The sequence below is a fragment of the Salvelinus sp. IW2-2015 genome, unplaced genomic scaffold (genome assembly GCF_002910315.2).
Source record: "Salvelinus sp. IW2-2015 unplaced genomic scaffold, ASM291031v2 Un_scaffold3626, whole genome shotgun sequence".
NCBI lineage: Eukaryota > Metazoa > Chordata > Actinopteri > Salmoniformes > Salmonidae > Salvelinus > Salvelinus sp. IW2-2015.
In genome coordinates, this window is record NW_019944903.1 from 1 (window position 1) to 26,960 (window position 26,960).

At 44.8% G+C, this 26,960-nt stretch overlaps 1 pseudogene; it reads left to right on the top strand.

The window, feature by feature from the left end:
* Window positions 1-8,180: 8,180 nt before the first annotated feature.
* Window positions 8,181-26,960, top strand: part of LOC112076208 (toll-like receptor 6) — a 33,795-nt pseudogene continuing 15,015 nt past the window's right edge.

Genomic DNA, 26,960 nt, shown 5'->3' on the forward strand with positions numbered 1-26,960 from the left:
CAGGGACTCTCCGTAACTATATTCAATGCGCGGGACACAATTGAGGCTATGTCTGCATGAACAAGGACAACACAAAGGTATTTAAATCATTGTATGATTTTTGTGTGCAAATGAACTTAAGCTTACRGACAATGTCAAATGTGATATAGAGAAGCACCTGAATGAGTTGGGTGCGCAATTACGCAGGTACTTTCCCGAAACGGATGACACAAACAACTGGATTCGTTATATAATTATCCCTTTCATGCCCTGCCTCCAGTCCACTTATCGATATCTGAACAAGAGAGCCTCATCGAAATTGCAACAAACGGTTCTGTGAACATTTAATTTAATCGGAAGCCACTGCCAGATTTCTGGATTGGGCTGCGCTCAGAGTATCCTGCCTTGGCAAATCGCGCTGTTAAGACACTGAAGCCCTTTGCAACCACGTACCTATGTGAGAGTGGATTCTTGGCCCTCACTAGCATGAAAACTAAATACAGGCACAGACTGTGTGTGGAAAAAGACTCGGACTCTATCCAGTACAACCCAACATTGCAGAGTTATGTGCATCCTTTCAAACACACCCTTCTCATTAACGTGTGGTGAGTTATTCACAATGTTTGATGAACAAATAAGGTTTTATATGTAAGATTGCTAAGTAAAGAGCAAAATTATTTATTATTGTTATATTATTATTTGTGCCCTGGTCCTATAAGAGCTTTGTCACTTCCCACAAGCCGGGTTGTGACAAAAACTCACACTCATTCTTATGTTTAAAAAATGTATTGTGTAGTGTGTGTGTGGCAGGCTTACAATGATGGCAAAAACCAACATTTGAGAGTACGCTGACCCTGGTGCTAGAGGGGGTACAGCTGGAGGTTGAATGATTGAAGGGGTACGGGACTATAACAAGTTTGGTAACCACTGCTCTAGGGCAACAGTGTTTAGATAGAATTTGTATTTTTTGTACTGGCTACTGGACCTTTTTTGGAACACCATTCTTTTTGTCTTACTGAGATTCACTGTCAGGGCCCAAGTCCTTCAGAATCTGTGCAGAAAATCTGTAGGCTGTAGGCCCTCCTTGGTTAGGGACAGATGCACCAGATCGTCTTCAAACAGTAGACATTTGATTTCCGAGTCCAGTAGGACGAGGCCGAGTGCTGCAGACTGTTATAATGCCTTCACCAATTCATTGATTTGATAGTGCTTTCGGAAAGATATTCAGGCACCCCTTGAGCTAATTTTTTTTTCATAGACGCAGATTTTGTTACATCTTACAGGCCATATTTCCTAGGAAGTTTTGTTATTGATATATTTTATTTTATTTATTTTATTACCTTTATATTTAACGCAGTGAGGTCAAATTGAGAACTAAGTCGCTCTATTTACAGATTGCGACCTGGCAAGATAAAGCAAAGCAGTTCGACCACATATCAACAACACACTAGCTTCTTACACTGGCGTAAAACAAACATATAAGTCAATACAACCGTGAAAAAACAAATACATTAAAAAAAAAAGTCTATATACAACTGTGAAGCAAGTTACGGTGAGATATCAGCAGGGAGGTGAAGGCAAACAAATACTATGTATTCCAAATCAAACTACAAAATATAAAAGATGCCAATGGGGCGTAAGTGAGTACATAGACCAGCAAGTAAATAAAAAACTAAAAAAAAAACACAAGGGAATGTGTGTGGTGGTTTTGGCAGGTGGTGAAGAGATGTCAACGTACGAGGAACAGTGAGACAACATAATGTGGAGTCAAGGAGCAAAGATAAATTAATTAAAATACAGTCAGTGTAAAAAGAGGATAGTTGTTTGGGACTAAAATGTAGATTGGGTTATTTTGATACCGGTGCAGTAATCTATGAGACTTGCTCCTAACAGCATTGGTGCTTAAAGCTAGTGAGGGAGATAAGGTGTTTCCCAGGTTCCAAGAGATTTTTTGTAGTTAGCCAGTTCCAAGTCAGTAGAGCATGCCAAGAATAGGAAGGCACGAGGACGTCCAAAGAAGAAATTGGTTTATTGGGTGTACTTTAGAGGATATACCAGCGTCTGGAGCGGTGTCTACAGGTAGTTGCTGCTATATGGTGACACAGCGAGCTGAGAAATACGGGGGGACTTTACCTAGCAGGGTCTTGTACAGATACCTGGAACCAGTGGGTTTGGCGACGAGTATGAAGCGAGGGCCAGCCAACCGAGAGTAGTACAGTCGCAGTGGGGTAGTAAACTGGGGACGTTTGGCTGGAAAAAACGGCTGGAACTGTTGATAGACCTGCATCCAAATTTATTGAGTAGCACACGGTTTTGGGAAAGGCTATTTTGTAAAATGACATCTACCAGAAGTCGAGGATTGGTAGGATGGCCAGATTTTACAAAGGGTAATGTTTGGCCAGGGATGAGTAATCAAGGCATGCTCTTTGTTGCGGAATAGGAACGCAATTCTAAAAGATTTGACTTGGGATTGGAGAGTTGATGTTTGATGTGAGTCTGGAATGTCGCAGAGTTTACAGATAATACCACCACACTAGGGATATTTGTAGGTGTCCACATATTCTTAAGTCAGTAGCCGTCAAAGGTAGTGATGTTGGTACAGGCGGGCAGAGCCAGGCAGCGGATCGGTTGAAGAGCGATTGCATTGGGTTTTACTAGTACTTTAAAGAGCTTGGAGCCAACTGGAAAGGACGAAGTTTGTATGCATTGAAAGCTCGCACTGGGGGTGTTGTTAACACAGTGTCAAAAGAAGGGCCAGAAGTAAATAGGCCAAGAATGTGTCGTCTTGCGAGTAGAGGTGGATCAGAGAACAACCAGCAGCAAGAGCGCTCATTGAATGTAAACAGAGAAGAGACTCGGTCCATAGATTGACCCTGTGGACCACTCCCCATAGAAGACTTTGCCAAGGCCGGAAACAAAACCTCTCGATTTGCAAACCAACTGAACTCGATCAGAAGAAAAGTTTTTTAGAGTTTTGGGTTGGACGCCGGCGAGTGCAATTCAATTTAGAGAACACCAAGGCTGTCGAGTCTGCCAATGAGGCAATGGTGATTCGACAAGAGAGGTCAAAGCCTTGGCCTAGGTCAATGAAATTAAACGGCTGCAGCATATTGTGTCCCTATCGATGGGCGGATTAGAGTATTCTCTATATGACCTTGAGCGTGGCTGAGTGTGCCTACCCATGCCGAGCATATCTGAACCGAGATGCATTTGCGGAGAAGTGTGTGTGGGTATTTCGAAACTGGTCGGTAATTCTGTCTGTGTTGTTTTGGCTTTCGAAGACCTTCAGAAAAGGCAAGGGAGGATAGATATAGGTGCGTAGGCAGTTAGGGTCAGAGGGTGGTCCCTCCTCTTGTAAGAGGGGATTAACCTGAGCTTGCTTTCCAATCTTTGCTGGAGATCATCAGACAGAACACGAACAAGAGAGGTTGAAGGGCTAGTACAAGTAGGGTGGCCAACAATTTCAGAAGATAGTCTTTTATGAAAGAAAGGGTCGCAGAATATATCCTAGCACGGCTGATATTGTAAGGGTCCAGATTTATTGGCAGCTCATTTAGAACATCAGCTGACTGCATTATGGCGACAAGGCAGAAATGGGAGAGGTTGAGGCGAGTAGCAGAGGGGGGGCAGTGCTGCTTTGTCCGGTGGTAGGGGTACGGACCAGGTGGGAAGCATGGCAGCCGTAGAAAAATTGATATTGAAAGAAGATCTCTGCAATTATAGAGGATTTGATCGTGGTGACAGTGTTTCCTATCTTCAGAGCGGGTTGGAGAGGCATGGGAGCGAGGGTTACTTCTATTCTCATGGATTTACAGGTTCAGAACTTGTTTTGAATTTTGTGTTGCACGGAAAGCAAATATCGGCTTGAAAAAGCTAAGCCTTTAGGCTGTATCTAACTGCTTGTGGTATATTGGGTCGTTTCCTGTGGACTAGCCTGATGCATTATAACGACGGGGCGTTCGATGCTAATCGCAAGAACGCCATACAGGATGTTTTTTCTGTTGGTATATCGAAGGCAGTTCGGTCAGGAGAGAACACAGAGGGCTATATATCTGTCCTGGTTCTAAATTATCTTGAACTGGGGCCTTGCTATTTCAAGAGGTGAGAGGAAATTTTAAAAAATGACGCAGTGCATCCTCTACTGCAGGGATGAGATCGGCAATTAGCACTCTAACCAGGACCTCGGCAGGTCGCTAGTAAGGCCTGCTCGCTGAAGTGTTTCAGGGAGCGTGAACAAGTGATTGAGTGGAGGTCTGTTGAACCGCTGACCCATTAGGATGCAGGCTACATGAAGGCAGTGATCGCATGAGATCTTGTGTGAAAACAGCAGAGGTTGTAGTTTGTGAGGGCCAAGTTTGTTCAGGATAATATGTATGAGACGGTACCGTGTTTTTACGGAATTCGGGGGTGGTACTTGGTAGGTGTTCATATTTATAATTTTGCTTGTGAAGGTTGGAGGGCATCAAAAGCTTAGATCTGTAGGGTGCTTGGTGTTGAGCATGTATCAAATTTTAGGCGTCGCCTTAGCAGCACGACTACATGAAGATAGATGAGGGGGAGCAAATTCAGTTCACATTGATAGTGTCCAGAGACAAGCTTGGCAAGGGCTAAAGGTGGCACTAAGCAGGCGGCAACGGGAGAAGTACTTTGGTATTTAGAGAGGGTATTTTTTAAAAAGTAGGAGTTCAAATTGTTGGGAATCGTAACCCTGATTAGATAAAAGGAACTCCGGCAGCAGTCCTTTGCAGTAGATTGCACAAACGGCTCCGCGCTTTGGCCGTATCTACTTTGTCTAAAATACTTGTAAGTTGGAGGTGTAGGATGAAATAATGAAATCTGGAATTTTGGGTTCGGGTCATTTCTCTAGCCAGGGATCAGACCAGCGTAAGAACATCCGGTGTTGCAGAGTGTGTAACCAAGGCAAGTGGAACAAAACATGAATCCTTAGCGGAGAGTAGGCTTCTAATGTTAACGGATGCATGAAGCAAGGCTGATTACGGTTACAGAAAGTCATCAAAGAGACGCGCCGCTGGGAATATGGAGGGAGCCAGGTACTGTGCGCGGCCGTTTGGATTCACCTCTAGCATCACCAGAGGAACAAGAGGAGGCGTAGGCATAAGGGTACGGCTAAAAGCTATGAGACAATATCCGTCTAGACACGTCCGGACACTGATTGCGTAAACAGAGGAGAGTCTTGGGGGGCAGATAAAAATAGTATTAAAAGGCGAATAATGTATCACGAAAACGGTATGGTAGGAATCGTAATACAGTGGAGGTAATAAAATTACGCTGGTATTATGGAGTGATGATGAGAGAGATATTGTCTTCCTAGAAACGGAACGTTCAAATTTGAAACCAGGTGTGTCATCCAGCATATCGCTGGGCTGGTGTCGACAACAGAGAGAGATTGGTATGGTATACAACAGCGAGCCAGGAGCTAGAAATCTCTAGCAGTGAAAATAGGAGCCCAATAAAACACTAACAGAACCAGGCGCAATGGAAAAAGGATATATAAACAGTAAGAGAGAAGGCATGCTAGTACGGAGATGGAGTCCTAATTAAGGGGTCCAGTGAGTAATGGTTGGTGGGAGTCGTGGCGATCCACAGACAGGCGGCCGGGGATATGCTATCGTAGCTACATAGGATGAGGCTGCTTGGTATATACCTTGTCTTTCCATTCTCCGTCTGCGTCCGTTCGGTAAGGTGATTTATAATTTGAGGGCATAAGTGTCCCGTTATGAGGCGATCAGGTGTGGTTAGAAGGGAAACAAAATCAACAATGGCCAAAATGTATTAATTTTCGTAGACACTAATGGAAAGAAATTTTAAATTAATAGACATAATAAAATAAAAAATAATAGTTGTCCGAAATACTTAACATTGCTATCTATCTTCTTATAGACCGAATGACAAGCATTAACGAATAGCGGCGCCTCAGATTGAGCGTTTCAGCGTAATGCCGGGACGCGCAGGTTGCCCATTTGGATCAAAACTCTCACGGGGCAAAGACACGTTGGTCTCAGTTCACGAGCGCTATGTCAGACTTTTGAAGTCCACGGAGGCGGATCCGTAGCTTCAACGCACGCATACAAAAGATAATAAGTGGTCTTGAGATTTGCGATAGGGAACTTCCTCCGGCTGGCTAGCTCGAAATGGATAGTAGTGGCCACCGCTGTGGTTCATCTCGATAATCCAATTAGCTCCTTTGATCCACGAGTGTTAATGATCACAGACCGTAGCTTAGCTGCGAAATTCATGGTGAGCAGTTGTCCAGAGCCTTGAGGACTGGAGTACTCGGGGTATAATCTGAGATGGACATTATCAATTTAATAACAGTATCACTGGACAATGGCCCGGCCGTGCTTCGTGGCCATGAATAATAACGTGAGTACTTTTTATATAATTACGAGCGTCCAAAAGAAAGCCCTAGACTATCAATATACGGGGGCAAGCTGAAAACACCTAACGCTTGTATGCTATCACAACCGTTCTATTAGTCGGGTGGGCACGACTGCCGATCGCGGCGGCCCCAAACGGAGAGCTGCCATGAGAGACATAGCGTATTAGCGACTCTGAACAGACACCACGTGATCATGCACACGACTGGACGATACAGTATAGTTAGCGATAGGGAATGAAGCACTATGGGAGGGGAACGTTTAGGCCAGGATGTATTATAGAGACGGGCTGAAAGCTCTTGTGAGGCCGAATGGCGGGTGTGAGAGAAATACATGATAACAAAGAAACAAGGCAACGAAAGAGGCTTTATATAAGAATTAAACTATTTTTATACCAAAATCAGTTTTACTCTTAACAAAATACGGAAAACAAAGAAAAAGACGTTTTATCTCTCAGCTGAGCTACTGCAGTGATCAACTCCATACAGTGTGGACAAACAAGGACAGAATTGGGGTCGCAGGAGTTGGGCCCGCACAATCGTAACACCATCAAAACCCGAGAACAAGCTGTATTTCACGTGACATAAGAAATCATTGAAATCCAAAAATCAAGAATAATGAATATATTACGGAATTAATTCCTAAAGGAATGAGTATGACCAATCCGGCTTTCAGTCAGTGAAATGATAAGGGCATATCATGGGCATTATATATAGTTACCACAAAGAAGAGGGCTCGGAGGCGCAAACTTCTATGTCGACTGCTTAGTTGACACTTCGTTGAGCCTGAGGCATGGGTGTATCGCAGGCAACACACAATTATGTCACCAGATATAATAATTAGAGTCCGAGGGGGGAGGAGTCTGTCATGAGAGGTGCGAATTGTCGGATGTTACTTGTTACACGGATAGAGGTCTCTCTCAAGTAAGATACATCTCACATCTAGTCAACCACAAGCAGGAACTCGAGAGCGCGCAAGTGACCAGGGCGGTCACTCCCGGCCAAGGCCCTGCTCCCGAAGGCAGGCAGGCCAGTCAGGCAAAGAGGCAGCAGGGTTACCAATCTACACGCACAAACGAGAAGAATTAGACGTCTGGCCTATCGTGTTGAGAAGGATTTATATAGCAGGATTTTCATTCTTTTTAATTGTTTTTTTTATTTTTTTGTTTCTTTTTTTCAACTTTCATGCAAGAAAGGGGAACCCATTCCAACTCCAAATTCATTTGCGTGCGTCCCAGTACTGTACCCATACTTTTTGTCATTTTCACCCTGTCGACACTATATCCGCGTGTGCCCGAGCCGAACCCGACTAAGCCCGCGACCGTCAGCGGCGGCGAGTCGGCCTACGTGGATCAGTTCCGATAGAGACAGGAGGGCCGCAACGCAGGCCATCCAATGAAGGACCACAGCGGACCAGGTCAAGTGGAAAACATCTCATCATACACATTGGACAAGCAGACCCATCAGTGGTGTGCTCCATGGGCGAGGCCCGAATGGATATATGGGTCTGAGGATATAACCTAGCAATTTTATGTAGTCGTTTGTGGGATAATATTGCCCAAAAGACATGGTTGAAGAGTGACTTGAAAAAATCTTTTGGGTTTTCATGAAACACAAAGTTCCCCCTACACCGACCACATCCTCTAACACTCGAAACACAAGTTTTCATTTTATTTGCACGAGAACAATGCATATTTAATTATTGTGTTGTCACTGGTGTCACCCGACGATTCGACGTGAGAAGCGGTGGAGACACTCCACGTGCGGGCGGACGACAGTGTACAGTGCTGGAATCGCTGGAGCCATGGGCCAGCACAAGAATACTGCAGAGTCGGAAGAAAGTGGTGCGGGCCGTAGCCGCAATCCACCACAAGCTGAGGCACAGCAACGCAACGAGCGAAAGAAGGTCAGGTTAGGGGTGCAAGACGACTACAAGTGGTCAGCGCATAGGCGCAGTGGATTAACATCAGCAAAAGGGGTCCGAAGGACAAGTTAGCCGGTAAATTGAGTAAGCGAAACAAACGTATATACAGTGCCAAGGACATAGCAGGCAACCTCTAATCCAGAGCGACTTGACAAGGGGGGACACACAACGTGCCATGAAACAGGAGGGATGGGGCGATTAAGGCCGCTGACGCCTTTATGGAGAGATCCATAAAGAATCAGCCGTCCAGCGCAAGAGCAACATTGAACAAGCACAGGATCGGTATTTCAATGCACGTCGAGTGACTGCTGTCATTTTATAATCATTATGTACGAGAAGACACTAGTATAGCACTATGTTTCTCATATCCATAGTATTGCACAAACTCACACTATATCACGCAACGTGTTCACGCACGCATCTTCAGCGAGCGCACGCACGTATGCACTGCCAACAACGTTGTTCGAAACTGAGTACGTACACAGACTCAGGGGAAAATGCAGTAGGATATTTGAACTAGGAGCACGCGCTAGTTTACGAAACAGGCAGCGGTCAGGCACCTCGCAAGAGATAGTACAAGGACTCGATTGATAGGGAGTGGAGAAGGGAGATAGTCTTACGTCACGAGGAGTAAAAGGGGACTCATCCAATCTCGGGAAGTACCACATGGGATTAGGTGAGCGAAGCTATTAGATTTTGGTGGATCGCAAAGGGAAGAAACGTGCTAAGACAATGTCTGCATCAGACCTCTCGCGCTGAGTATTGACAATTAGACATAGTAAAAATTACTTAATACACTAGCTGTAGATTACGTTGGTAATTCCATTTATAACAGCAGTATAAGGCACTGGGGGTGTTGTTATAGTGAACTCAAACAGGACAATGTGGATGAGGATTCTACTTTCTACAATACTGTTATACCCAGTTACAGTAGTAGGACAGCTAGCCTCTCACTCTTCCTACAACAAATATATCAGATAGATTAGATTAACTTTAGGTATTACCACAAATAACATAGTAACGCTACTCATGATTCTCAAACAGTTCACAGTGTAAATTTTAGAATTACGTTCCATAAAGAGGCGATTTAGAAGTAAGAGACAAATGCATACTACCCTAGAATCTTGAACGAACACTTAATTTATATGCAATTGAGAATCAAAATCCATGTTAAAGTTTTTACATAGCTGGCCATATATGGAATGTTACAGTTTTACGTTATGGGTTGGTTATAGTCAAGGCTTACCATCGCTACCATTCGCTCTTCACTACTACATACATAAAATTAAGTATGAATAAATCCTATATATTCATACTTTACTTAAATTACTTCAATTTAAGTCATTATAAGAATTAACAGATCCTTATACCATCACATGTTACACTAGGACCCCTGTATTCCTCAATGCAAATAAGGACTTGGAAAAATAATGGAACTCAATGAAAAGACGATTAGCCACAAACTAGTAGGTTACCTGACTTTGACCACACCAAAGACGAACGCATCACTCTTAATATCAAGTCCACCAGCCACTAACTATGTCCTGTTTCTAGTGATTCTAGTCAGTTGTCATGGAGCATTGATGATGGGTCTCCTATGTCTCCCACATAACAAATCAAAACCCATCGCTAGGACTGACGCTATCAATCAAGTCGGACGTGGCATTATGAGCACTAACTGACACCAACAAGAGCTCACTTTAAAATAGTATAGAAAAATTATGCAAACCATACCAGACTGGCACATACTCTCCGGCATAACTACCGCGCCTACTCTGTTTTAACCTTTCTTAGCTATAGGTACGACATCTATTATATCTTAGATCACATATGCAGTATGTTAGTAAAGGGACAACTCCACAGATGAAACACAAATATTACAGTACCTTCCGCCTCGCTCTGTCTATGGTCAAAAGTGGCATGCGGCTGAAGAATGTAAACCACTCTATTATTGTTTTCTAACCATTTTGAGGCTTTTTTAGGTATAATTCATAACAAAAATCTTAAAGTAGAACAACAATGTAAGACTACATTGGTTTGGTTAGCGGGCTTGTAGTAAGCCATTTCACTGTGAGGTCTACACCTGTTGTATTGCCGATGCCAATGTGACAAATAACATTTGATTTTGATTTGTTCACACAGATCTGTCTTAGCTTTATTCATATTAAAAAAATGTTCATCAAACACCATATACAGTGTGGAGAATCATACCAATCCTGTTGTGATGTATATAAAAATAATACATAAAACTATACCATATTACAAATACACTATATAATAAACTCTAATATAAACTTATGCATATATATATGATCACTATATATGGCCTTCATCATGGAGTGTGACAGTTGTAGAGCCACGAGGCTCACTATCAATCACTGACACAACCATTAAGGCCATTGTTACTAATTTCAAGAATGAATACTAACCAATACTAAACCTGTACATAAGCAAAAAAACTCCACCTTGAGCATTTATCACTAATATCCACTAATATATACAATACTCAGACCTACAACTAGACCTACATAACTCACCCATACCTATATATATATATATATCTCCAGATCCACTCCGGACTTACTATTGCTGAAGAAACACAAGTATGTCTCTCTGTAGTAGCATCGGGTATCTTACGATTTTGCCCGATTTTTTTCCTACTTACGCTACACACGCAGCGCTAGAGTGTACGGTACTGATAACTCTCGTATCATAAGAGCTCACCTAAGCTATAACCCTAATAAAGAATAGAAGACTTGCGCGCAGATCAAAATCAAACACTACAAAAACTCCCATGAAAATCAAATTGTATGATTTTTCAACGTAAACTCATAAATCCTTCTGCAGAGGAATCTTCTTATGGTAGATAGTAGTCAGTAGGACAGAAAATACTAAGCCTCTACACTAAAATCAGTGTAGTTGAACGACTGTAGAAAACGCATAACAATTAGTATTGTGATTAGCCGATATCCTTTTGTTTGTTCGCAGTATATAGTCTAGTAGGTTATATATATACATATATTCCAATACCTGTAAACTTGCTTAAATCTTGAGTTGTATGGGTTGACAATAGCAGATTGTTTTTGCTTACAATTTACAACCTTGTTGCGTATACGGAGTGGGCAAGAGAGTATTGGCCCTACCATATCTCCCTCCCACTATATCAGAGAGACTCTTCTCCTCAACCACACAGCATTCACTACAGGTACTTGGGGCTAGTGACGGGGAGAAAGGGGCAGGTAGCAGACTTTCTCAAATTGGAAAGCTTCTGAAATACACCCAAGATATTTCTTCACTACTGAGTCTGTCAAGACACGCTAATGGTGAATATAAGTATCGTGCGTCATTGGTGGTACAATACACATAGTCAGGCAGATCTGGTATTCGTGGGCTGAGGTGGAGCTTACCAACACGTGGCGCAGTTAGTATTTCTAGACAAGGGATCAGCCTACAAGCTTGGCACATCTCCTGAATTCGTGATATGGGTTCACCGTCTCTTCTTTCTATGTTAGTCCTCGCTGTCTGCTTCTGGGTCGCTAGTATCAGTGTCGAATCTGTCTGGTCCCGATATGGCGCGTAAGAGAAGATGCTTCTCATGGGCACAGACGACCTTCATCTACATTCTCGCATGCGTCACTTCCTGCCAGAGAGGTATTTTCATTAGGGTTGTTGGCTAAGGTATTCTACAGGTCACACTCGCGACCTATCTGGGCCGCTGGGCCACCCAAGGAAATCTCAATGCCAGACTTGTCCGAAAGCCACTCCTGCTGTTTGTCTTGGCTGTAGTCTTACGGTCGTTTGTCCTTGTTGGAAGGTGAACCTTCACCCAGTCTGAGGTCCTGAGCGCTTTGGAAGCGGTTTTCATCAAGGATCTCTTGTACTTTGCTCCGTTCATCTTCTCCCTCGTTCCTGCACACACGGTCCTTCCACAGTACTCAGCCAGCTGAAAAACATCTCCCAACGCCATGACTGCCTGACCACCACCATGCCCTTCACCAGTAGGAATGGTGCAGGTTTCCTCCAAGAACGTGAGGCTTGGCATTCAGGCCAAATAGTTAATCTTGGTTTGTAGATATGCCTACGTACTTCGCAGAGAGAGCACATCCCCAAACACGAATCAGAGCTCGATAGTTCCCACCTACTTGGTCTTGCGGCGCGCTTCTGGTATTGGGTTACTTTGAAGGGGTAGGTTTCTGCATGGCTTCCCGTCTCTGTCTGTCCTCCACACACCCGGCGAGATGCGTAGTTTCTTAAGACCGCAAATAAAGAGAGGGCCTTTCGGTGTTTTTGGGAATGTCATCCAATGTTACTAGAGGGGGGCAGGAGATGATTTCCTTAGCTGGAACCAAGCGTATCTTGTAACCTATCTCCTTCCCACATACTACCGTACGGTCTGAGATGTCTCAAGGAGCTCTGTCAGCAGAGTGACCATATGTTGTGCGGAGATTTGTCGCTAGGTAACAACCTTTTCCAGACACTGGGGCAATCAGGACAATGGCCCTGTTCTTGCCTCCTGAGCTAGGGGGTTGGCATCCATTGGTGTTTGCTTGGGCGGCAGGCTCTGGTTCACATTACGCCATCGTACAGAGAGCGATAAGGTGTTGTTAAGTTCACTTGTGAATGTTTTCTTTCCTACACTTTGATTTGTCCATCTGTTGGCACAGAACTGATATACTCGCAATTCACGAGGTGTCATTTTGGAGCACATGGTCATTGTCTCATGTGTAGCATGGTTCCTGGGGGCGCTGAAGGGGCTGGAGGTCCTAAGCCATAGGATCATACCAAGTCCAGCTGAGCGTGATCCAGCAAAGGCTATGTCTTGCTCGCATATGAATGCCTCACCGCAAGGCTGAGGATGAGTATATCAATACTATGTGCCATTGGCCACGAGCTCCCTTCTTGTTTAAAGAGAATCGAGCGAGAGAAGACTGGACTGCTCGAGTCACTTCTTGTTTTAATAACCATTAGAAACTCGTTTGACATGGATCTCCTATTTGGCCTATGAGTTATGTTACGCTGTCTCATATCTATTGCATTTGTACTTAGTGGGCTATCAGTTTGTCCCTTTTGGCTTTAATAATAATTAACAAATTATTTACGTAGTTCTGTTCTTGTAGCTGTTGGAGATTCTCATTTCAATCTCATAGATATCTCTTTATATTAATGACGGTGGATGGACATGTGTTTGTTGTGGAAACACACGCAGAAGAGAAGAGATCGAAAGCTGTCTTATGTAGCATAATTAGCTGAACAGAAAGGCTAAATAGGGGAGAACCACGTAAAAATGTTCAAGAATGAATGGATTCAACCAAATCTATACCCTTCAATGCTGGTATGCACAGGTGTTTTGGTAACTTTTTTCCCTAGATGTAGTGGCCCCATTGCAACGATCATCAATCCTTCTCGGAGGTCGACGGATCCGAATAATCCTCTCCCCTTATGGCTTTGCGGTTTTGGGTGCTCTGACATGAACCCTGAGTTCCAACTTGTGGAAGCCATTATTACATTAGAGGCACACAGTTTGACCGGGTATTCACAAGAAAAGTTTGCGGGGTCACTATGTATATAGAAATATCCTTGTTTTGAAAGAAAAGCACATTTTTCGTCTCTTTCAAATAACACAAAATTAATCTCAGAAATACAGTGGGTAGAACATTGACTATAATGTTGAGAAGAATGACTTATCTGGGCTCGAGGGAACACCGGTCGGTTGGCAATTCTTTATGGAATTAGCTATACACATGGCGGAGAAGAGGAGGCTCGTGTGAACCTTCAGCAATCCATCACTACATCTCACCTTGTGTTCCAATGGCACGTTGTGTGTACAACTTGTAAGTCGCTCTGGTAACTACACGAGCGTACTAGGCATAAACACATGATAAATATGATCAAAACTGTAAATGTAAATACTAGTGTTTAGGCTTATCATTCTATAACAGGCTAATTGATTGCATTCAGAAACCCTTTCTTGGCATATGAATGGAGTATTAAAAACTATTGGGATGCTCTTAAGGCCGAAAAACTGTTGAGGCGCCAGCTGCAAAAACACAAGGATAACAACTGACCCTCCTCGTCTAGCAAAGTTGAGTAGCCATGGAGCATAGCATTTGTGGGTTGGATTACAGGTCCAAATATGGCGCCAGTGAAGCAATAGGACCCCTATGTCTTCCGAAACCTCTGCTAGTAATCATGTTCTAATGGTTTTGCTGAGCAACTGTATTATTTCCATGCGGGACGAAATTCGGCACAAGTAACTACTGGAGAGGATGTTGGTACAACAGCTGGTGTACTACTCCATTCAATGTAAAGCTGCAGAGCCGACGGAATGGGAGAAGCGTTCATCGCCTCGCGCGGGGTGGCTATGATTGTATATTAATTGTCCGCAGGTCTTATATGCTTGGGGTAGAAGCTGTTAAGGTTTAGTTTGAGGGTTTTTCGAGAAAGTCTTATGCTCAGAGACGCTCTTCCATATGTATTTGGAATTGTATTTCAATACAAGCAGATCAGAAATTACACTGTACTTATACACTTCACAGACCGCTTTATACTACTTCGGGAGCTCGAAATTTCTGACTTCAAGGTGCCTCCTGTTTCCATTGGATCATTCCTTGAGATGTTTTCTAACCACTTGACTGGAGTCCACCTGTGGTAAATTCAATTGATTGGACATGAATAGTGGAAAGGCACCACCTGTCTATATAAGGTACATGAAATACACGTCAGAGGCTTTGAAGAAACCAAAGCCAATGGAGGGTCGAAGAGAATGGTCCGGTAAGAGAGGTTCAGAAGACCGGACGCTGTCCAAGGATGTAACACCATTATCACGTGGCAGGGGAAACGGCTCGAACGTGAAAAACATTTCTGCAGCATGAAAAGTCCCTCAACAACAATCGGGTAGGGTTCCGGTTAATAATCTTAAATGGAAGATAGTATTGAGTACAACCACCAAGACTCTTCCTAGATACCTGAAACTAAGAACTGAAACAAATTAGGGAGAAGGGCCTTGGTCAGGGAGGTGACCAACGAAAGTCCTCTCGGTGGTTCGAGAGCGATTCTCGTACAGAGCTTTCCATGGAGTCTACACACGCTGGTGGAACAGATGGGAACGAAGCATCTCGCGAAGGGACAACCAATCTCGAGCTAACTTCTCCGAAAGGAATGCAGAGGTCTTTATGGATAGAGGATGGGCGAGACAGACACCACTCCTCTGAAAAAGTGCTCACGATGACGTCTGCATGAAGTTTGGCCAAAAAGCGAGAATAATCCAAGATTTCTTAGTTCTGAGGTACTGCATGAAAAACCACGGTCTGATCACTCTTTGGCACTCGAATGCCAAGCTGTCTGCGTAACGACTCACCCAAGTGTCATGTGATTATAATGTCAGTTGTATTTAATGTTAATTGTTACAATTATTTTTGGGATCAAGATAGGTGTCTAACTAGAGACGCAGTTCTTTTAAGCTTTGTCATTACTCCGAGCAGTGGTATACTGGAGTTGACGGGTAGAGATGATGAGGGACAAAACGGCAAACAATTTTAAGCCTTCGTCACGGTGAGCTCACGCAGAGTCAGACGTCTTGTTTCTGTTCCGCTCATGTGGGTCGTAGTCCTGATGCTATAACTAATATGGTAGTGGCTCACCACGCTCACTAGTATATGTTCTTCAGGCAAATTCATCTTTCTATCTAATTTTAAGGTATCCCAAGAGACGTCCAGAATCGTGACCAAACACAGCTTTTCCTTGGGCATAAGCTTCGCTGCAACACCCGTTCTTCACCACGAACTTACCAAAAGTATTACTTATCGACTCAATACTGAAATCCATCCGTGGAAGCCATAGCCAGAGGTGTACAATGTTCAGAAAGATCTAGCCTGCTAATAGCTAAATCCGGGCAGGCTGCTGCAGCTCGATAGCTAGCCAGAAGATAATCTGTCTGTAGCTGATCTCCGAAAATTCACGCCGGTTTGCTGGCTAGCGTTGGTGTTTCAGCTGCCCACGCACTGCAGTTTAGGGGCTGAGGCCATCAGCTATTCGCTTTAGCTCGATAACTGAACCTGACTAAGAGCCGGCAACTTTCTGGATGCAAGACAGCGGACTCGTGCATCGTGGATGCAATTGCCGGGACGTGCTTATTGATCTCTAGTTGGTCCCCAGGATTAACCAGTCCGGCACGGCTCGGACACTTTGTACCCCTTGGGCATTTTTCGGGGAAGGCTGAGTCTATGTCTGTGCAAAAACACCGTGGTCTAGAAGCAATCTATGCAGGGAACGTTACGAACTGCCTGAGTAGCAACTCTTCTCTATGTCATTTCTGGGAGGATGCTTAGCAGGCTTGAGTGGACTTACCCATCACCACAACGGAGAGACTCTTGTACTTTTCGGTTTGGCTGGAGCAGACTATGAATACGGACAGTCTCCCTAGCGCTTCCACGACTGACCCGCCGCTGACTGACTGTCGAACCTGTTCATTCTGCCGAATGGGATTATATCCAACTGGCACCTTCCGTCCGACTTACCAATGAACGCTCATCCTGAGGCCCCGCCTTAATACGGTATGCTGCATTCTGTATCGGCTGCTGTCAATTGTAACAAAAGAGTGACGTAATTTTGAGACAACTCTAATTCATTTTAATAAAATTCATAACAATATTATTTATTGTTTTTGTTATCCTTGGGTCATCTAATTTTCTTTTTCGGCCGAGAATTTGGATTGATCCCCTCTGACCAGATTTTTGTATCGGAACTCTACGACGGAACATTCCAGTCCATCTACTCTACACACCGTCGGAAACTTGAAGGCATGGTAGGTTTCTACAACACAGACCTTACATGTATTCCACTAATGCTGCTACCTTACAAGATTAGCGCGTAACTAACCTACGTGCCAGAGTCTGGATTCGCCACGACACCAATGCCAACCGATACTCTGTTCAAGCTGTGAGCCGTTTTATTGATCACAACGGGATTAGCATGCCCTGCTCCGTTAATGTAAATATGCCTTGTCCATTGCTGTTTCTGGTTAGTGTTTATTGGCTTATTTCACGTAGAAGATTCTAGCCTCTCGGCTATACTCATATCCAACCTTCAGTTCCCCACACCCACAATATAGCGATGACATCACCTGGTTTAAATGTGTTTCAGAGACACAATATTCTTCCTCAGTGCGTCCAGATGTTTAACCTACGAATTTTAATACTCCCCTGTTAATTGCTCATATCCTATCCATCACCACTGTATAATATACCTATTTGTCTGTACATTAAATATTCCTTATTAAACTTATTTATTTGAGCCCCTAAAACTTCACTTTTTATACGCTCTGTTCCGGACGTTTCATAGAGACCAAATTTCTCATAGCTTATTAGCCGTACCCTTATTCCAACCCTCCTCTTGTTCTCTGGTGAATGTAGAGGTGAATCCTCCAGGACCTGCAGTACTGGCTCCACTCCTATTCCCCAGGCGCCTTCATATTATTTTATGATATGTACTTCTGTTAAACGTAATAATAGTCTTGGCATTCAAATGCATGTTAAACATCTTACTAGATTGAAGTCTCTCCTCTTTGACAGATAATAAAGTTTTAGTCTTATGTATAATTGCTTCTCAACTGCGAGTTTATAAAGTCGAGACACTCGTGCCACCCCCTGCTAGTTGGTTCAAGCCGTGTCATGAATCTCGGGTCTTAGAACAGACACCTACATAAAAGAAGAATCGCCAGACATCCTTATTATCTAATCATCACCCAATTACAAGATTTTCAGACAAGATAGAACTGGACCAAATAGGGGGCGGTTGAGTTGCAATCTATTGCAAAGACTGTACCAGCTAGAGATTATGTTTATAATATCATATCTAAGGTCTTTCACATAACATTGAACTTTCTACTTTTAACAAATCTCACTATATTATATATAATTATATATATCACACCTCTCTAAAAAGAGAACGTTCCTCTTCAGTCTCTGTTTGTCCTCGCCTCTAATTAGACCACCGCTCTGCCCACGCTATTGCTTGTAGACTACCTGAGTTGACGTTCACAAATATTGGGAACTTGAGGATTTGAACCTCAACCCACCATTCGGATCTTAATAGACGCTACAGTCTGCTGCTTCGGAGAACACTAAACATGAAGTTATGCAAATCAAATCAATGTATGTCACATTGCATCGAATACAACAGGTGTAGACCTCACAGTGAAATGCTTACTTACAAGCCCCTAACCAACAATGTAGTTACATTTTTTTACTTAAATTTTTTTTATATATATACCTAAAAAAAGCCTCAAAATGGTTAAAAACATAAGAGTGTTTACATTTCTCCAGGCCCATCCCTTTTTACCAAAACAGAGGCGGGGCGGAAGTTGTTATTGTTTCATCTGTGGATTTGCCCTTTAAACAACTTCATATTATCAGATATCAAAGTGTCACCAACTAAAAGGTAAACAATAGGCCTATAGCAAATGCAGCATATTGCAATATTCTACACATGTAAATAGCTCTTTTCAGTAGTGCTCAACACTCCAATGAGCCACGCTCCAAAAGCCCACCTTTACAAATTCTTATGAGAGCCTTTTGGATGCCTTTCAACCAGTTTCACACCAATTTTTATAATATTGAATTCAACACTCGGAGTACCACTACCAAGAAGTTCCGTCACAATCAGTCACCTTCGCCCTAATCCGACCATACCCAAATGCATAAACAACATGAGTATAGGGCTGGCTTCAATTTAACAGTCATAAACTGGCCTTTCCAAATTACGCATTTTGGGGCCTCTAATTGTCCATGGTTAATATACTTAATATATACTCAAATGTACTTATATCTACTGGCAATTCATCATCCATCCTGCATTTGCTCATCTGGTAATGGGGTGCTCAAGCGGGGTGTCAGATCCCTATTCTTGCGAAGATACCTCACAGGCGTAGTAATATCACACTGAAATACTCAATATACTCGGGACATGCACCTCTGGAGACAACTATTTTCTCAAGTCGGAGAAAGCCTAAAGGTTCTAGTTTTTTAACTGTTAAAGATTTTATACTTTATTTTACTCAATTAATTTTCGGAGGGAATGCTCAGCAGTTAGGGGCCGGAGGTATAGCGTATTGGCGTGGGAAGGATTTATTGGATTTATCCCGTCAGTAGATGTGATTTGCCTGGTACAGCTAGTACAGCTTTCTTAATATAAAATGCACATTCCTCACCCTATTCTATGAGAATGTAAGAGACATATTGTGCTCACCACCAACATTCATCTCATATGGCGACAGAACTATTGTTAGAACTTTAAGATATACCAGGAAGACTTAGTTCACTGCATAAGTACGCTTTTTGGTTCTCTTCGCACTTGGACGCTCTGAGCCCTTTACACAACACAGAAAAACTCGGATTCACACTCTGGCGATTTCTGCATGCTCAGACATTCTTTTGCAACAGTCCCTTGCTATATCTTGACAGAATGCCTTCTTTAAGGGGAAAAGTATACCATACGGAGAAGAAGATACACCTAGGAACTAGATAAAATAAAGCACATTACGCTTAACTAGTTTGACAGGTTCCTAGAGAGGTGCACTATCCATTTATAAGTCATAGTACTCAGAAATAATTGCTTTTTCGCGCTTACACGGTAATAACCAAGTAATACTCGAAAACAAGTTTGTAGGTAGGAGGTCTCACTCAGAAGGTGGACTGACGTACCACATAGAGGAGCACTGTATGGAGAACTACCCATCCTCCCAGCTTTCCAACACTCGCCCAACCACATGGGAGACGATAGGAAACCACTGCTCAAGAGTGCGCCCTTTTAGAGATCTCAGGACAAAATTATATCACTTATGTAGATACCTGGAGAATTTCAACTAGGCATTGTATATCTCCTAAGCAGGGATAGAAGGTACACATTGTGTCTTGTCCATCAACCCTTGGCTCTCTAGACCCTAACCTCAGCATTCAGGGACAACCAGGCACACTCTTTACTGGATAAACCACCAGGTGACCAATGATAGCTGTAATTAACTTTCCTCGTGTCATCGGTCTCCCCTCCCTCATTGTCTCATTACACTTCTCCAGGCGGTAAACTACGCGAGACCTTGCTCCTGGACTTAATTCCCTCTCGCATTCTTCTTCTCCTCGATTGTCTCGTGTGGTTTCTCCGCACCACAGATTATGGATGCTGCGTGCGTCGCGGAGTCGGTGTCGTCTTGCGTAGTCGTGAGGCCGCTTGCGTCGCGAGACCAATTTCTGGGGGACCCTTTACAAATCCAGCCCGGGTAGATTAATTGGGACCCTTTCTTTTCTAAAACTATCTGCCTCGGAAATTGTGCACCCCTATACTAACCTCTTCAACCTCTCTTTCCGTGGTCGTCTGGCAGATCCACAAAGATTGGGAAGCAGCTGCGGTTATCCCCTCTTCAAAGGGGGGGGACACCCTTGACCTAACTGCTACAGACCTATATTATCCTACCCGGGTGCCTTTTCTAAAGTCTTCGAAAGCCAAGTCAACAAACCAGATTACCGACCATTTCCGAATCCCACCACACCTTCTCCGCAATGCAATCTTGGTTTCAGGAGCTGGTCATGGGTGCACCTCAGCCACGCTCAAGGTCATAAACGATATCGTAAACGGGCATCGATAGGAAAACAATACTGTGCAGCCCCGTATTCATTGACCTGGCCAAAGGCCGTTTGACCTCTGTCAGTCACGCAACATCCTCATTGGCAGACTCGACAGCCTGGTTTCTCTAATGATTGCCTCGCCTGTTCACCAACTACTCTCTGATCGAGTTCAGTGTGTCAAATCGGAGGTCCTGTTGTCCGGGCCTCTGGCGTCCTTCTATGGGGGTGCCACAGGGTTCAATTTCTTGACCGACTCTCTTCTCTGTTACTCATGGATGTCGCTCTTGCTGCTGGTGATTCTCTGATCCACCTCTACGCAGACGCACACTATTCTGTAATACTTCTGGCCTTCTTTTGACACTGTGTTAACAAACGCCTCCGGCGAAGCTTCAATGCCATACAACCTCCTTTCCGTGGCCCTCCAACTGCTTCTTAAATACAATAAAAACCAAATTCATGCTCTTCAACCCGATCGCTGCCTGCTCCTGCCGCCTGTCCAACATCCTACTTTGGACGGCTCTGACTTAGAATTGTGGCACCTACAAATACTAGGTGTCCTGGTAGACTGTAAAACTCTCCTTCCAGACTCATCAAACATCTCCAATCCAAAGTCAATCTAGAATTTGGCTTCCTATTCCGCACAAAGCATCCTTTACTCATGTGCCAAACATACCTTGTAAAACTGACCATCCCTACATCACTCGACTTCGGTGATGTCATTACAAAAGTCATGCTGACAACAACCCTACTCAAGATCATTATTTTCGGATATGGACTCAGATATATATGCACAGACCACGTTGCCGTAGCCGCTCGGCGGTTGTCGAGCGATATAGCCCCGCTGCGATTAGCAGCTCGCTCGCCACGAGACTAGAAGGCCCATTGTTACAACAAATCAGACTGCAGTCTGGCCCTCAGGCCATCCTCTCGTCTAGCGCGATCTCACGGTCGACAACACACCGACATCGCTGTTGTTTGAGGGAAATCCTAACAAGGAACCCGCCTACTGTAAGAGTCATAGCACACCTGCCACGCAAGCTATGAGGCGAGACGTGGGGTCGTCGCGCACGGGGCAGCACTACCTGTGGGAGAGACACGGCGGCGAGGAGGGAGAGTAGGTGAAATCACTGTACATCAGCATGCAGATCATGACGAGAACCCTCGAAATAGCAAAGTTCGTTGACTCTGGACGGCCGCACGCTCGTCACCTTTCACGTACGCTCTCTGACTGCAATGACTGGACGACTACCAACGACACATATCATCACTTGGAAACAATCCGGTCAAAACACACTCCCTGCATAATCTCTTAATCATCTCATATAACGCTGTTGTCGACTCATATGGTGTACGAGTAATGGGCTGCAGCGCCTCGCTAATACGATTATACTATCATTTAGCATATAACAGCTTGTTACACAATAACCCAAGTGTCCTACTAAGAAAATATATAGGAATATTCCCATCAAACGACACTATCCTCTCTTATTTTTCGCTTCGCCCGTATGTTATTCACTTAATCATATATGAAGGTGTATTTGGCTCTTGCGCACTCACTCACTTGATCACTGACTCACATACTAATGAGTGTCGGGGAGTATGTAGCTGATAATACTTTCGCACTCATTTCTCTCGCGTTATCACTCACTGCACATCTCACGCTACTCTAATTATCCACCAGTGTAAGGTATTGATCATTTATTATTGGTCATGATAGTGTTGTTATTTTAATATCAATCGGTTGCTTGGTTGTTAATGCCTGTAACTTCATTTGTCGGGCTCGCCTTCGGCTACAGAGCCTTTTTATTATTTTGAGATCTATAGTTTTATCATAACACTATATTTGGTTGGCCTTTCTACGTCCTTAAAATCGTCACTAAACTTGCTGCATATTGGGAAGTTATTTTTGCACTCTATTTAATCTTTTGGTGTGATTTTATCGCTATACAGACATGAGATTATTACACACATGTACTTTAACAATATGGGCTTTTATTACTTCCTATGGTAAATAATGGTGCGAGATCTCGGATGGCATCTGAAATGAGGAACATTCGCATATATTCGGCAGCTTTACTTGGCACACGCCATATTCGATATAAAGAGAACGTGTTTCTAACAATAATTAGGTTCCTCACTCTTGGTCACAATGGTATAACATGTTAGAAAATGAAATAAAAGAGTATAAGAAATAGACTAATTGTATATACTTATTAATGATAAAGCTCGCATTATATATTGCGACATTATCGCATGATAAGTGCTTAGTGAAATCAGTTGAATGAGAGAGGAGGTTCTACAAAGGGATTAGGATAGCTTTTTAACGCTCTGGAGAGACCCTAATAGAAAAACATTGGTTATTTTTGGGATATGAGGGCACATGTATTATGAACCTAGATTCCATGCAAGACGGAGGAAATGGGAAAGACAAAATATTCCAGATCATACCTCCACCCCCCCCCTCCTCTCTCCCCCCACCACCCACACACACCACACGGCAGGCAGGACGGCCACCAACGCAGCACGAGCACTACTATACTCACCCACTACCTCTTGCTCCTCCTCTCCCCCACTCTCTTCTGAATCACGCACACTCCCACCACCCAATCACTCGCTTTCAATCTCGCTCCTCAGCGCCTTAACCACATCCCCCCCTCTCTCTCTCCAACCCTCCTTCCCTTCACTCTCACCTCGCTTTCCCGACACCGTCGGATTCTAACACGCCTTGACACTCTAACCTCCAGCCCCCGCCGCATACCTACCGCCTCTCCCACCCCCCCCCTGCGCGCTCCATCTCACTCACACTGTGCTCCATCGAAACGCACACCCACCCTTCTCCTCTCCACACTCACTCGCCTGCCGCTATACCACACCCCTCACGCCCGCCGGCCCCTCCTCTCCCGTCAACTCCATCCCTCTGGCCCCCTGCTCATGTCCTCTCTCTCCCTCAGCTACTAGGCCCCCCCCCTCACCTCTCGCTAAATTGTGTATGTATTCGTGCGCCCCCCTCCCCTCCCGCACACCCCACTAACATAGAGTGCAAACGCAGTACACCTCCTCACACGCCCCTCACAATCCACTTCCATCCCTTCCAGACAGCACGGTCCCTCACACTCGCACACCTCGCTCCCATCTCGCACCCCCCCCACCGCCACCCAACACTCGATCCTCACAACACGCGCACCCATGGCTCTCCCCCCGACACACACAAAGCCGCGTCTCCTCGGACGCCTTCCCCACGCCTCCACTCCCTTCAACGCTCCGCGCCTCACCACACGCCCCCTAAGCCAGTTCCCACGCCCACTCACGCGCACATACCCCCGACACCGCCGCTCTCACTCACCGACCGCCCCCCCCCCCCTCCTCCCGCTCCACCCTCCTCCACCCATCTGAGTGTGTCAACCACATCACCTCTCGCTCCGCCGTTCACCCTCACTCGCACAAATGATCGCTCACTGAACACTCACCTCATATTCTCTCTCCACGCATCGCTCACTCGCTTACACTACTAGTTTAAGGAAATACAGGCACGGCCCACCCACAACTTACTTCACACCACACACAAACACGCCTCTTGAAACGTTGAAATTTTCGCATGCTCTTGCACACGGTCGCGTGTGCTCTTGTGCTGCTCGCGCGTGTCTCTCACCTGCACCACGTCCCCACACTCCATCCAGCGCTCTCTCACGCCACTTCTCCTCGTGTCACTGTCCACCCCTCTTCCCTCCCCCTCCCGCTCTTCGCCCAGCCCCCCTCTCCTCTCACTTGCGCATGACCTCAGCTCTGCGGGCTCGCCAGGCACAACATCTGTCGGCTGCAGGCTCACCTGCGCACACACCTCGTCGCGCGGTCTCGCACTCCTTTCTTCTCGAAATCGCGCGCCTCAACCACCTCGCCACGCCACCCGCACGCACCCGCACCGCCACCCCCCCGCACCCCCCGCCACGCGCGCTCCTCCGCTCTCTCATGTCATCCCTTCGCAGCACACGCCTAAAGCAACATGTCTCTCAAAGCCTCCTCGGGCCCACCGCACGCCCACGCACGCACGACCGCACGGCACCGCACCGCCCCACGCTCATCCGCCATCACCCCGCTCTCTCGCCTCCCGCACATCCACACACACGCACTCCACGCGCGGCGCCGACACCACCTCCACGAGGCCTCTTCCTCACACGGAGCAAGGCTCACGTCTCCACCCTGGACGCACTCCGCTAATCCCCCCCCCCCCGCATTCGCGCAGCGACACACCGCACTGCACCAACCCGACGGCAGCCCCTCACCACCCCACTCATCCACTCTCCGCTCACCCAGCCCTGCGTGCCGTCTCTTTACTCAACAGCAGGTGCCGACACTGCTGCATTCGCGCCCTCGACACAGTCAACTGCCCAACCACACCACCCATGTATCTCTTTTACTCCGCCTCTCACGCATTACCGCCTTGGTACCCCATCCTTTATCAACACGGCAGCTCCACACGCCGCCACCCTGCGGCGCGCTCGTCGTCGCTCGGTCATACCCCCGCCTCGCCACCCCACACCACACGCCGCCCCCCTCTGCGGTAGGCTCTCCACTTTCCTACAATGGTAATCCGTTACCCACCGCTCCCTACTCAGCTCTACCCCCCCCCTGTCCAAATCTATCGGAGTAACCTTTAGCTCATGGACATCCGGGTATAAATGAAGATGTCTAATCTACTCGCCTCCTAGAAACGGGACGAGATCTGATGGCATCTTGTCTAACGAAGAGAGGAGGCCGTATTACACAGGAGCTCTTACAGATTGTTCTGGTCACTAAGGATCTCTTCTTGAGAGGTAGTACTTGTGCTTCTGAAACGAATTGGGCAATAAGAAGTATAGCAGTAAGACAAGAAAAGGATTGCGAGGTGTTTACCAAATATGACGGGATCCATATCGTAAGCGAAGGATAAAATAACCATGATCATAATACGTTTTACTTGATTAAGAAACTCGAGCCATGATATTGGGGACCTGTTACATTTTAGTCACCACGGTTGGTTATTTGGAGTCTGGTTAAGAAAACTTTGTTTATTGAGTACTTCTGCTAACCCATCGCTTTTTCTACTACATAATAATAATATGAATAAAATTGATACTTTTACATTAAAAACTAAAAGTCTATCAGAAATTCCAGTTTCCTTCAGATAAATGTTATACCCTGTATCTTTGACACGAATAGGGGATTCTTGAGCAAGAATACTGTGAGTATCAAATCATTGATTAGCGCCAAATAGTCCTTTCTACCCTGGCACTCGTTTTATTCTCGATACACGCCACAAAACGCAACTGACTGGAGATCGCTCGAGTTCCAACGCCCTATCTCACACATTGTGTTGTTTGAGGTGTTTATTTTGTTTTGGGCCATTGCAGTAATTGATGATTGGGCTTAAAGTTGACCTCTGGGCCACACTTGAAAAAACACTAAACTCGACTCACTACCAGCGACTACTATGGAGTGGCTTTTGAGTTCAAAATAAGAAACAGAGCTATGGTTAACAATTGGTGATTGTGGGAGTTGAATTTTTAGATCGAACATATGCATGAAATTTCTAATAGGCGCCTACTTGTTTTACCTTTTAGTTTGGTGTTATCACTTTGTGATGGAAATTGGATAAGTCAAAAAAGCTGTTCTTATATAGGGCAAAACTCCACAGAAGAAACAGAGGTACACAAACAATATATACCACGCCCGACCTCTGTTATTTTTGGTCAAAGGGATGGGCTGGAGAAATTTAACACTCTTATTGTTTTAACCATTTTGAAAGGCTTTTTTTATAATATTAAGTATATATTAAAAAACTTTAAGTAAAAAAATGTATACTTAACCATTTTAGCTTGGTTGAGGGAGACACTCTTTGTTAAGATCAAGATCTCATATTCACTCCGTTGAGGTCATATCATACCTGTTTGTATTCGCATACTCAAATGAATCTGTGATACAGTATTGGATATTAACATTTGCAACTCTCTTGATCATTGACTGTTCCACAGTGGTTAGATGGATTACAGTTTTAACAAAATGGTTT